Source organism: Ochotona curzoniae, unplaced genomic scaffold (genome assembly GCF_017591425.1).
Source record: "Ochotona curzoniae isolate NIBS_2020 unplaced genomic scaffold, NIBS_Ocur_1.0 scaffold_4953, whole genome shotgun sequence".
Classification (NCBI taxonomy): Eukaryota; Metazoa; Chordata; class Mammalia; order Lagomorpha; family Ochotonidae; genus Ochotona; species Ochotona curzoniae.
The window spans coordinates 4,221,886-4,234,071 of NW_024467127.1; the positions used below are offsets into that span (position 1 = coordinate 4,221,886).

The 12,186-nt window shown below is 45.1% G+C and overlaps 1 non-coding gene across 1 annotated transcript; it reads right to left on the minus strand.

Moving 5' to 3' along the window:
• Positions 1–10,930: 10,930 nt before the first annotated feature.
• Positions 10,931–11,034, minus strand: LOC121150365. Its single transcript, XR_005882957.1, has one exon. It is a non-coding gene; the product is annotated as a U6 spliceosomal RNA (small nuclear RNA).
• Positions 11,035–12,186: the final 1,152 nt, after the last annotated feature.

The window sequence follows — 12,186 nt, forward strand, 5'->3', positions numbered from 1 at the left end:
GACTACAGCTTTGACGGCGGCAAGGGGTGAACAGCTCAGACAGCCGTGTAAATAATGCCATCTTCTGGGGGCCTTTGGCAGTTAGCTTCTTAGGGGTGCGGTATTCATCAATATTAAAACTTTCCATGCAGAGTGGTGTTTATCTACGGAGGCTCTTCCGTAAGCTTTCAGCCTGTAAATCCACCCGATGCGGGGTGGAGCAGAAGCTGACAGAGCTCAACCTTTCTCCCTGCACTGCTCCAGGGAGTCAGACACGCTTCCGGGGCACTGCGTGCTGAAGAGCACTTGTCATTCCGCCTGGATAGAACAGGATGAACACAAAACGGGACTACGTATACCTGACGTCCTAAAGATGTGTTTTCAAATTATAAATCTGGACATCTTCTGAAGTCCAACCTCTCTATGAAAGCTTAACATGAAAAAAATGAGATATTAGGCAATGGTGCCATGGCACAGCACCTTAGACCAGCACCTGTGAATCCAGCATCCCATAGGAGTGCCAGTTTGTGTCCTAGCTGCTCCACTTCTCATCCAGCTCCCTGCTTATAGCCTGGGAAGAGTAGCAGGAAATAGCTCGATTTTTTTTTTTTTGAGTCTGTGCCATGTAGGTGGGGAATAAACAAGAGGCTGCTGCTCCAGGCCCAGCCTTGTCCTCTGTGTCCATTTGGGCAGTGAACAAGCAGATGGAAGTATTTGTATCACTCTCTTTGTCTGTAACTCTGCCTTTTGAGTAAAATTTTTAAAACCTTTTAAATGTGAGACAGGCAGGATTTTGTTTCTTTATCTTTTTGATTCTTCTTGAGCTCGCCTACTTCACCACTCTCTGAGCGTGAGGAAAATTATCATCCCCACATGGAATGCTAGCCTGTGTATATTTCAAAAGTGGCTCATCTTCTTGGTTTTGTAATCTTCCCATGAGAAAAAGATAGTAAGCCTTGCCTTTTCCATTTTATACATGGAATCCCAAGAGGAGACAGGTGCAAATGAATAGCCACAGTCCAATTATGGGAGATTGCCCCTGGATCGCTGTCTGGCCCATATGGGAGGCCATAGGTACGTGGCACACTGTGCCCTTGGCTAACAGACCCCAACATGGCCTGTTCACTGGGCATGCCACCAGAGCCCTGGGCTGCACCCCAGTCTCTCTTCCCTACTCTGCTAGAACTTCCTTTATCAACAACTCTAGGAAGTCAAATGTTACATTCATCCTGCTTTTCAGCAGGTAAGGAGTCTGCCCTGACACACAGCTTCCTGTGTCTCCTGTGCTTCCTGACCTTTAGCTTCATTGGAGGGTCCAGAGCGATGGACATACCTGTCAGCCAGTCACAGTGTTGTTGTCAGGCGGGAGTACTGTCGGGACCGCCCTTCTGCTTGCCCCCTTTTCCTATATAAGCTTGTGAGTTCTCTCAAATAAAAAGACATTCTTCACCACCAGTTTGTCTCCAATGTTTCTGCTGCAGAAGCCCACTGTCAACCCACCCCTTGTTGGTCTGTGGGCCAGAAGACCCCCCGGAGCCCTCAAACTGTAAATATGAAACCCCCCTCTGTGTTTCCTGTAACTCTTTACAGATCCATATATAATAAACACTGCAACTTATGGATCGTTGAATATAAAACAGAAGATCAGAATGTGATCCTATCAGTCTATGCTACTCTGAATATCAATACTTTTTGGATTATTTTGACTTCAAATAAGATACTAGTGGGAGGATAATCCCTCTTGATACCTATGTTTGAAGGCAGTCTTCAAAATATTTTTGAAAGTCAAATCAATTATTTTTCTTTCATTTCTTCTTTGAGTCCTATTTTCTTTTTCTCCATCTATTCCCTTCCCATAATATAGTATATGACCAGTACTGGACATGTACCTGTTTAATGTTACATATGGCAGCAGTTATAGAAAATAGAAAAAAAACAATGGCCCTTGCTTTGGGAAAAATGAGATTTAAATGCATCAAAAAGTAAAGACAGTAGGGGCCAGCATCATGGTACCATGGGTAAGCTACTCACTTCCTACAGTAATGGCATCCCATAAGGGTGCCAGTTGGGGGATCCCAAAATCTCCACTTTCCATCCAACTCCCTGATAATCGCCTGGGAAAAACAGCAAAAGACGTTCCAAGTGTTCCAAATTCAAGTCTTGGGAAAATGAAAGTAAACTGCCAGCAAGTGGACTCTCAGGGTGCCTCTATTTCAGGCATGTGTTGAGTAAAAAGTACTTAAGCCTATCCCGCAATATCTCTCCCCTGTCACTATCTCAAACATCATCTTATATCCAATATACTCATCCTTGATACCAAAGATAGTCATCTTTTTACCATCTACCTGCTGCCAAACAAGACAAGCATCCCAGTGTCTTTCCTCTCAGGCAACCCTGAGAGCTACTTATGTGCCATGCTATGGACACGTAATGGTCCTTTCCTCTCCCAGCCACTGGCCTACTTTTTTTTTTTAAAGATTTATTTTTATTATTTTTTTTTATTGGAAAGGCGGATATACAGAGAGGAGAGACAGAGAGGAAGATCTTCCGTCTGATGATTCACTTCCCAAGTGAGCGCAATGGCCGATGCTATGCCGGTCCGAAGCCAGGAGCCTCTTTCGGGTCTCCCACGCGGGTGCAGGGTCCCAAAGCTTTGGGCCGTCCTCGACTGCTTTCCCAGGCCACAGGCAGGGAGCTGGAAGGGAAGCGGGCCTGCCGGGACCAGAACCGACAGCCCACATGAGATCCTGGGCGTGCAAGGCGAGGACCTTAACCACTGCGCCACCGCACCGGGCCCCCACTGGCCTACTTTTATGTCTCACCTCAGCCATACGGATCTTTCTCAGGGTCTTTAATAGTTGTTGTGCAGTGTTGCTGTTCATATAATTTGTATCCCTAGCTCTGTGCGGTGTCTTTATGAGTGTTTAACTTGGAGTATTCAGAACACATAGTAGGTATTCACAAAATATTTGATATAAGAGTGGTGTTGGTGGGGAAAGGCTCCTTCAGATATCATACCCCCTCCTCGGGCCAGAATGCAGAAGCTTCTAGGAGCACATTTATTCTTTATTTGCTTTGGAAATCAAGATGTCAACGATATGAAAAAATCAGTAGAAATGCTGTTGGTTATATTGACAGTTTATTCTTCTAGCCATATATTTCTCAAATATTTTCATTGATTTTTAGAGGGACTTGAACTTCTACCATATCTGCATAGTTACATTTATACAAACTCAGTCATACCATATCAAGAAACACATGTCAAAAGTAATTTGTCTCCATTGATTTTTATTTTATTATTTATCTTTCTCCAAAAGAATCCCTTCCTATTTTAACCAAGGAGTCATGATAGTAGGTAGTTATGTTTCAGAAGCAACCTGACTAAAATAGTTTAATAAAAATATTCAGACTTATAAAAATAAATCCTATCCTACTTCATGTTAAAAAGTATTGATTGGGACCCATCATGGTAGCCTAGCAGCTAAAGTCCTCGCCTTGGATGCACCAGGATCCTATATGTGCTCCAGTTCTAATTCCAGCAGCCTCTCTTCCCATGCAGCTCCCTGCTTCTGACCTGGGAAAGGATTTGAGGACGGCCCAAAGGCTTGGGTTTTTGCACCTGTGTGGGAGACCCTGATGAAGCTCCGGGCTCCTGGCTTTGGATCGGCACAGTTTCGGCCATTGCCACTTGGGGAGTGAATCAATGGAGTGAAGATCTTCTTCTCTGTCTCTCCTCTTCTCTGTATATCTGACTTTGCAATAAAAATAAATAAATCTTAAAAGCTCATTGCTTGAATATGTAACTTAGTCACTCTAAGATTTCATTTGTACACTAATAAATTGTGAATTATGGTAAATCCTGGCTTAACATTTGTGCATACCGAAGAGACTCATACATATAACTGTACTTTTATTAGGCTGATGCAAGCTATAGTTCTATGTATTAGCTCAATTAGAGAATTCTTTCAGTAAATAGGCACTGGAATTCTAACACATTCCATTTGCTAATGCATCTTTGTATGAAAGGCAAATGTAAGCATATATAAAGATTATTTGTCTTGATAGAAATATGCAAACATCATTACTGAAACATCACGATAATTGAGTCATCCAGTATTTATTAAGCAACATTGATGTGCCTCGATGTAAGTGTTAACTGCTCTTTGTTGATTGAAGAGATGTCACTCACAGCCCGGTCCTGTCATCAGCATTCTTGAAATTCCCACAATCTCGGTGGAAAGTTTACAAACTTAACTGAATGAGTGCTATCCAGTTACAAATGTTGACCTGGTCTTCAGATTCATCCAACCGCAAGATGATGAGTTGCTGAGCAGCAGGTGTTTCCAACTCTTCTTGATTGGGCAGCAGACTGGGAAGAGAATCCTGTCTGCAGTGAGCCTACCTCCCTGGGCGATATTCTCCTTCAAGGATGATCACCCAGCCTTTATTGGTCAATAGGACTCGAGGGGAAGTGAAAGAGGAGCATTTGTTTCTTGGGGGGAAAAGCCAAGAGCATGCGAAAAAAGTGTCATTTTTCTTCTTTTTTTAGCATAGCATCAATAGTATGAGTGTACGGGGTGATGACCATCAAATGAGATGGAGAAAAATCAGAGAGACTCCCCAGGCTCTATCACCACACTGAGTTACTTTGACTCTGGAACAATAAATGTACATGTTGTGTAAGCTGCTGCTACTTCAGCTCTCTGGAGTAAGAGAGAACAATAATTTATTGGACACCGATCCACGGCTGCCTCTTACTTTCCCTTTCAAAATTCATGACACAATTCTGCAAACAGTATTATTAGCTACATTTGGTACTTAAGGCTGTCAGGACTCTAGAAATTCAAGTAAAATTGCCTTAAGTATCAAGTTACTAAATAACTCACTAGAATTCAAACATATGCTTTTTAGTTCCAGAACCTTAGCTTTTCGTGTAATGGCTCAGCTCCACAACTCCCTTGATGGAATAGATCTTCCAAATCTCTCTAACTATGCTCATTTGAGCTCAACTACAACTAGTAATTTCACTTGTATAATGTTTTCTTCCTTAATATAATGGATGTCCTGCTTCTGTCCCTCAGGAAATGGCTGATTCCCTGGCCACTGTGATATCACTAAATTGGTTAAATCTGCAAATGAGAAACAGCAGGTGTCTGTCTCAGGTATTCACTTGATCTTTAAATAAGGCAGGTTGACATTACACTGAGAATTTGTGGATGAACCACTACAGAGCAACTACCATGAAATCATAACATTTTTAAAGGGGTATTTTTCAGGAAATACATATTTGGAAGAAGAAAGAGTCGCTTTCATTGGATTGCTTCATTATGTAAATTAATCCCTAGCATTTATGCCCTTCTAACTATTTTGCATTTAAATCAGATTGGGAATACACTGAAAAACATCCACAATTCGCTTATTATTGGTGTTTTTAATAAGGTGAAAGGATGTTTGCCTGGAGCCAGCAGGGGATGTGTTGACAGGAAAAAAATGTGGAGCAGATCTGAAACCTCAGTGTGGAAAACCTCGTAGGTGGTGAATTACTGCTCATTTGCGAGAAGGTAGAGAGAGAATGCAGAAAAACTGAAGAAAACAGAAGTTCACATCTGTGGATGGTTGATTGTAATGTTTCACTATTTCTGGAATTCTTTCAAATGATCACCTAAGTTCTAAGTCATTAAAATTTATAACAGAAATATTGATCAAATTGTATTATTCTCCCTTTTCTCAAGTGTGTAACCACCAAACCCTTCCAACAGAAAATGAAGAGTCAGCTTCATCATTTGAATCTGTACAGTTTAGAAAAAAAAAATTCTCCACTGTTTCTATAAACATAGTGATTCTCTGTATATTTTTTCTATGTGTTTCATTCTGATTTCCACATTCTTCCTTTCACTTTAATTACCACGTACTAAGTCCCTTCTCTGTGCTAACCCTGAGTATAAACATTGTGCTTCTCTGCATACTTTTTCTTGATATCTCATTTCTATTTCTGTTTTCTTCCTGTCACTTTAACCGCCACTCTGAGTCCCTTCTCTGTGCTGGTCCTGCAACAGGTGCTATCAGAAAGAGGGTGACCATGCCTGATCTTTTATTCTAGGAGGTCACAAAATAATACTTTTAACTAAATGCCTTCAAGCTGCAGAAAATCAGCTCCCTATTACAGGCCAGGAGGAAGCAGCGGAAGATGGCCTAAGTCCTTCTGTCCCTGCACCCACGTGGGCGATCCAGACGGAAGCTTCAGGCTCCCAGTTTGGGACTGGCCATGGCGGCAGTTTGGGGTAAATCAGTACATGGAAGACCTCTCTCTGTCTTTCCCTCTCTCCCACTATAATTCTAACATTGAAGTAAAATACATCCTTAGCTGAATTTTGTTTTTAAGAGGTGGGATGCGTGTTTCCCTGGCCAGGGTTGGGGCTGAGGGCACACACACCTCAACCCCCGAGCCTTGTGCACCAAGCATCCTGCGTTAAGCCTTGATGGCCACGAGAGGGCGCACGAGCCCACCTTTCTCGCCAACCCCGCACCGCCCAGGTACCAGGCTGGACTGGTGACCAGGGAGGCGCCAGACCCGTGCTGTGCCTCGGTGAGAAAAGACGCTCCCGTCCACACCTCAGGGCACTAGGCAGGACAAGGGCTTCAGGCAGAAAAATAGGATGCAAATAACCACTGTCCACGTGCAAAGCTAGGATCCATGTCTACACAGTGGCATCTAACACCGATGTGATCACACCCACACAGTGGACGCCAACACTGACATAACAATATCACCAATCCCAACCCTTAGTACTGGACAATATGTCCACACGTGGCCTCTAGCACTGACATGCTAATATACACCACTGGCCTCTTAATCCTAAAATAATTCCATCTATTCTGTGACTTGTAATCCTAATTTGAAGTTCTATGTTTTGCCCAAATGAAACTTTATTAAGTGGCGCTAGCTGCTTAACTCCCCGACAGCCACCGTCCCCCTTCTGTCCCTGTGAATGTGACCTCCATGTGGGTGCCAGTCTGAGTCCCTGCCGCTCCATGTCCGGTCCAGTTCCCTCTCTGTAACTCTGACTTAAACAGGTAAATCCGAGTTAGATCATGTTTCCTTTCACAAATAGTATTTTCATTCCATTTCAACAGCCCTTACACTCCAAACTCATTCCCTTATTAACTCTCAATTTCCAAAATCCAGAATTTCATCTAAATCAGCTAAGAGTAAGATAGGAAGTACATTTCCCATTCAGCTCCCCTCATGATAACAGATTATAAATTTTCAAAATACAGTGGTGGTGGGGCCTGGTGCAGTAGCCTAGCAGCTGAGGTCCTTGGCCTTGCATGCATCAGGATCCCATATATGTGCCAGTTCTAATCCTGGCAGCCCTGCTTCCTATCCAGCTCCTTGCTTCTGACCTGGGAAAGCAATCAGGGATGGTCCAAAGCCTTGGGAACCCTGCACCCACATGGGAGACCCGGAAGAGGCTCCTGGCTGCTGACTTCGGATTGACTCATCTCCAGCCATTGCAGCCATTTGGAGAGTGCATGCATTAAGGTAGCATGGTCAGCCAAGAGATCTTGGAAAGATTTTCCCAACAGTGTCTCAGAACTGTCAAAACTACTCAAGCATCACTTCAGAATGCTCTTCCCCGCAATGAGGTCTCTAAGGTGTCATCAAACAAATGCCCCCTCATCCCTGGGTGCTGATGCAGTTAGGCAGCAAGGAGTGACTCCCCATGCCTCTACTGCAGGAGAAAAAGAAATGAAACATTTGTCCCACACACCTTCATCCATACCTTGACTCTCACCACCCTAATGAAAGACCCCCCCATGGGCATGCATCCCTCTCAACTAGGTAAACAATATTCAAAATAAACTAAACACCAATATGCCACATCAGGGCCCTGGTTCAGGCCCCAGTTGTTCCACTCTTCTGATCCAGTTCCTTGTTACTGTACTTGGGAAAGCAGCAGGAGATGGGTGAGCGTTTGGGACCCTGCACTGGGTGGAGCTCCTGGCTCCTGCTTTTGGTCTGGCCCTGCTCCCTGTCCCGGCCAGCTGAGCCAGTAGCATGGACACGGCGAGGGTCAGGGAATCAGACACCGACAGGAGACCAGTAGTGGTGGAAGAGGTCTCTCTATGGCCTCCCTTTATTCAGCCATATATACCTTTCCCCCAAGCCTCTAGCAGAACAATAGGATACTAATGAGTCTGACAGACAAGGTGCCACAGCCTCGAAGCCCATTTCCTGCAGGAGCCAAGCTTAACAAATGCTAATCAACTCCTTAGCCCACAACAGATCCCCCTTTTTTTGTTTTAAAGCGGACTTGTCTGCGCCTGTCTTAGGTTGTGGTAAGTGAACCTGTGAAGGGAAGATTCTCCCTCCCACCCTCTCTCTCCCTCTCCTTCTCGGTCACTCTGCCTTTCAAATAAATGCAATAAATCTTCCAAAAAAAAAAAAAGAACATGCATAAATTCTCACTTGTGAAAGAGATGAAATACTTCAAAACCAGATCACATCCTGTATTTACTCTAAAATGTAAGAGTTGTTAGTCAGCTGTGTTTGTTGTGAACTGTTCCTTGAGCACCCGTGACTGCATCTTAGGCTCAGCCCTTCTCAAACAACGCTTGATTTTTCTCTTCTTGGGGTGGGATCCTAAGTATAGAAACCCCATTATGAAACAAAAAAAGAAAGAAAGAAAACCCTTTTTACCCTGAGAAACGTTCTTTGACACTCCCCAAGTGTGCCTGGAAAGTCACAAGGTTTGTTCTTTCCCCTTGAGGGAGCAGGAGGTGCTGGGTGCAACTTGGCTGACCCTTCCTGATCAGGGCCGCCTGGGCAGAGCTGGCCCGTTCAGACACGCTCAGTGCAGGGAAGCCCCACAGGTTTGTCCGAGCCCCATCAGTATGTTTCTTGAACGGTATGAGCATGCTTACAAACTAGTGATTTCCAGGAGAGACTTGCACTGTCTGGGACTTCAGTGTTGCTGCTTGCTGAGAGCAGTTAGCCACAGTCCTCAGCATCTACAGAATCTTCATTCACTCTGTGAGTCTGGTACTGAGACAACAGCCCTGAATGGGACTCCATGTGGGGCTGGACTCCATGTTAGTTGGAGCACCTGCCCCCTCTCAGTCTGTAAGAAACCAACTCAACTGGGGAAACCATAGCCTGTTAGGCAAGAGTGTTCAAACCCCTGGCTGAGCTGCTTAGGCATGACCAGGAGAAAAATCAGTTTCACCTGGTACAGCAACAAGGTTATAACCCAAGGTTCCCGGCGTGCAGCTGAGCTCCAGGGAAGGGTGACAAGTCATTGGGCTCAGCATCCTAGCAAATGAAAAAGACATTCAGAAATGCCAGCTGGGGTCTCTTGGGTCATTTCCCTCACGCAAATGACCCAAGAGAAGCAAATTCCAGGTCCTTGGCGACTGCACAGATGCACAGTTCTCTGTTTGAAAAACTGAATCAAGCAGGCTGTGAGGCAGCAAACTTGCCCACCACATCCCCATCCACTCTCGGGCCAAACCTACTGGCAGCCATCATTTTGAGGTCAAAGATGTTTTTGGAAGATGATTGCAATCCTGGGTGGGAGAGAAGACTGTCCAAAAACAATTGCAGAAGGTTTGCTTGTAAAGATTTATTTCATTTATTTGAAAGGCAGGACAACAGAGGGACGGAAAAGATAGAGAGAGACCACTGGCTCATTCCAGGGGTCTAAACAGCTAAAGGTTTGGATCCAGGTGAAGCCAGCTGCCAAGACCTCCCCCGGGTCTCACCCATGAGCAGCAGGGACCTGAGACTTGGGTCATCATTTGTCACTTTCTCTGCATCACAATAGTGGTCCCTGTGTGCAAAGACTCTGCCAGCATCCTCCCGGTGGCATTCTGGTACAGCTTGTCTCATTCTGTGGGAGTACCTGCCTCGGCTAACCTGGGGCTGGGCTGTCCCCCATCTCTGCTTGGCCAGCATTAGCTAGCAGGGCCTCTGGCAGTGCAGATGCTTTGAGCCCCTCACCTGCCCAAGGTAATGCATTTGAGTCTCACTCAGGACAGCATATGAGTCTCTCTAAACTCCATTCTCAGTCAAACTAGCTCTGGCAACCTGCTGATTCCTCATTAATCAGATAAAAATGTTAGGTTTTTCTATTTGAACAAAATATGTGCATGATAACCTCATTTTTCAAAGATTTCTTTATTTGAAATGCAGACTTACAGTGAGAGAGGCAGAGACACAGAAAGAGACAGACAGAGAAAGAGGTCTTCCAGCTGCTGGTTGACTCAAATGTTTCTTTTTTTTATTTTAATATTAAATTTATGTGATACAGTTCCATAGGTGCTTGGATTTCCCCCGCTCCTCCCACAACCCTCCCCCCATGGTGCATAACCACAGTTCAAGGTCAGTTGAGAGTCCTTCATTGCAAGCACACACCCAGCATTGAGTCCATCATGTTATTGTCCTGATAACTTCAACGGCTTCTTGGGGAGGCCTTCCCTGGTCTGAAGGCAAAGCTAACAGAGTAAAATCCCGGTCAGTTAAAAGCCCCAACAAAACATCATCAACAGTATATAGTGTTATGGAATTGATTGACATAGTATTGAGTAAACAATATGTTAAAAATAATGTAAGTTCAATTTTTTGAAACACATGTGTTGAGACAGTATCAATGACAGGATCAAAAAAAATACAAGTTAAATTAAGGCAAACATGTGGTATCTAACTAACCTTTTGGGATTCGCTCATTTCCCTTAGCATTATAGACTCAAATGTTTCAATAGCCACAGCTGGACCAGGCCAAAGCCAGGAGCTTCTTTGGGTCTCCCAAATGGATGCAGGGGCCCAGGGACCCGAGCCATTCTCTGCTGCTTTCCCAGACCATATGGGAAAGTGAAACAGCCAAAATTTGAAATGATGCCTATATGGGATGCTGGCACTGTAGGCCATGGCTCAGCTTGCTATGCCACAATGAAAAATATGAAACACTTCCCAAATTTGTGTGTCATCTTTGCACAGGGGCAATGCTAATCTACTTGGTTTCGTTCCAGTTTTAGTATACGTCCTGCAAAGCGAGCAAGTAATTTCACCTTTTAAAAAACTGTCCTAGTGTGGGTGTTTAAGCAAGCAGTGAAGACCCCCAGCATTCTCTGTCACAGAACCTCACTTCCATTCCCAGCTCCAGCCCTAGCCTTTAGCTTCCCACCAAACTCTGGGAGGCAGTGGAGAAGACTTGGGTAACTGGGAGACCTCACATGAGTTCCCAGGGGTGCAGTAAGGAGATTCTGGCTCATTTATGTCCAGTTTTCAGGTTGACAACTCTCGTGGTTTCTGTGACCGGCATTGGGCAGTCATGTGGCAGAGTTGGGCACAGCCCTCACTCCCATTCATTTATAGTCTCCAGGCAGGCAGAGACCCCAACATGGCACCCAGGGACTGCACAGGAGTCAGAGGAGCTCAGCCTGGTCCACAAATCATGACAAGTGCCAAGACATGCTGGCAGATTGGGGTGGACTCAGAGTGGGCAGCTTAGCCCCAAGCTGGACATTCGGGTCCTGTGATGGGTGTGGGTTTGGCTAGAAGAGTGAGTGGACACTGCCCTGAGCAGGACTCAGCCACAGCATAGGCGAGAAAAACCAGCAAGAGGACAACTCTTCCAGGCAGGGGTGATGACAGAGACGGCCAGGCTCAGAGCATGAGAGCCTGCTTAAGGGACATGGCCTTGTGTCAGATGTGGAGACCATAGTAGGAAGTATCAGAAGTTTCACCCTGGTACCAACATGATAGCACAGCAAATTAAGCTGCTGCCTGCAATGCCAGCATTCCACATGGATTCACTGGTTCAAATCCTGGCTGCTCCACTTCTAATGCAGCTCTCTGTTAATGTACCGAGGAAGGCAATGGAAGATGGCCCAGGCTTGAACTCCTGCCATGCACATGGAAGACCCAGATGGAGTTCCTGACTCCCGACTTCAGCCTGGCCCAGCCCCAGACATTAAGGGCACCAAGAAGTGAAGCAGCAGATCAAAGATATATATCTCTCTCTCCCTGACATTCGAATAAATACATACATAAATAAATATTAAAAAAAAAAACCAAGTAGCTTCACCCTGGCAACTAGGCCCACTTTGGATGGGCCAGAGTGCTGGCTCCCCTGTGGCCTTGGAGCAGCAGAGTGGAGGCAAGGTCTGATCCAAGGGGATGCGGGTGGGAGGAAGACATAGACACAG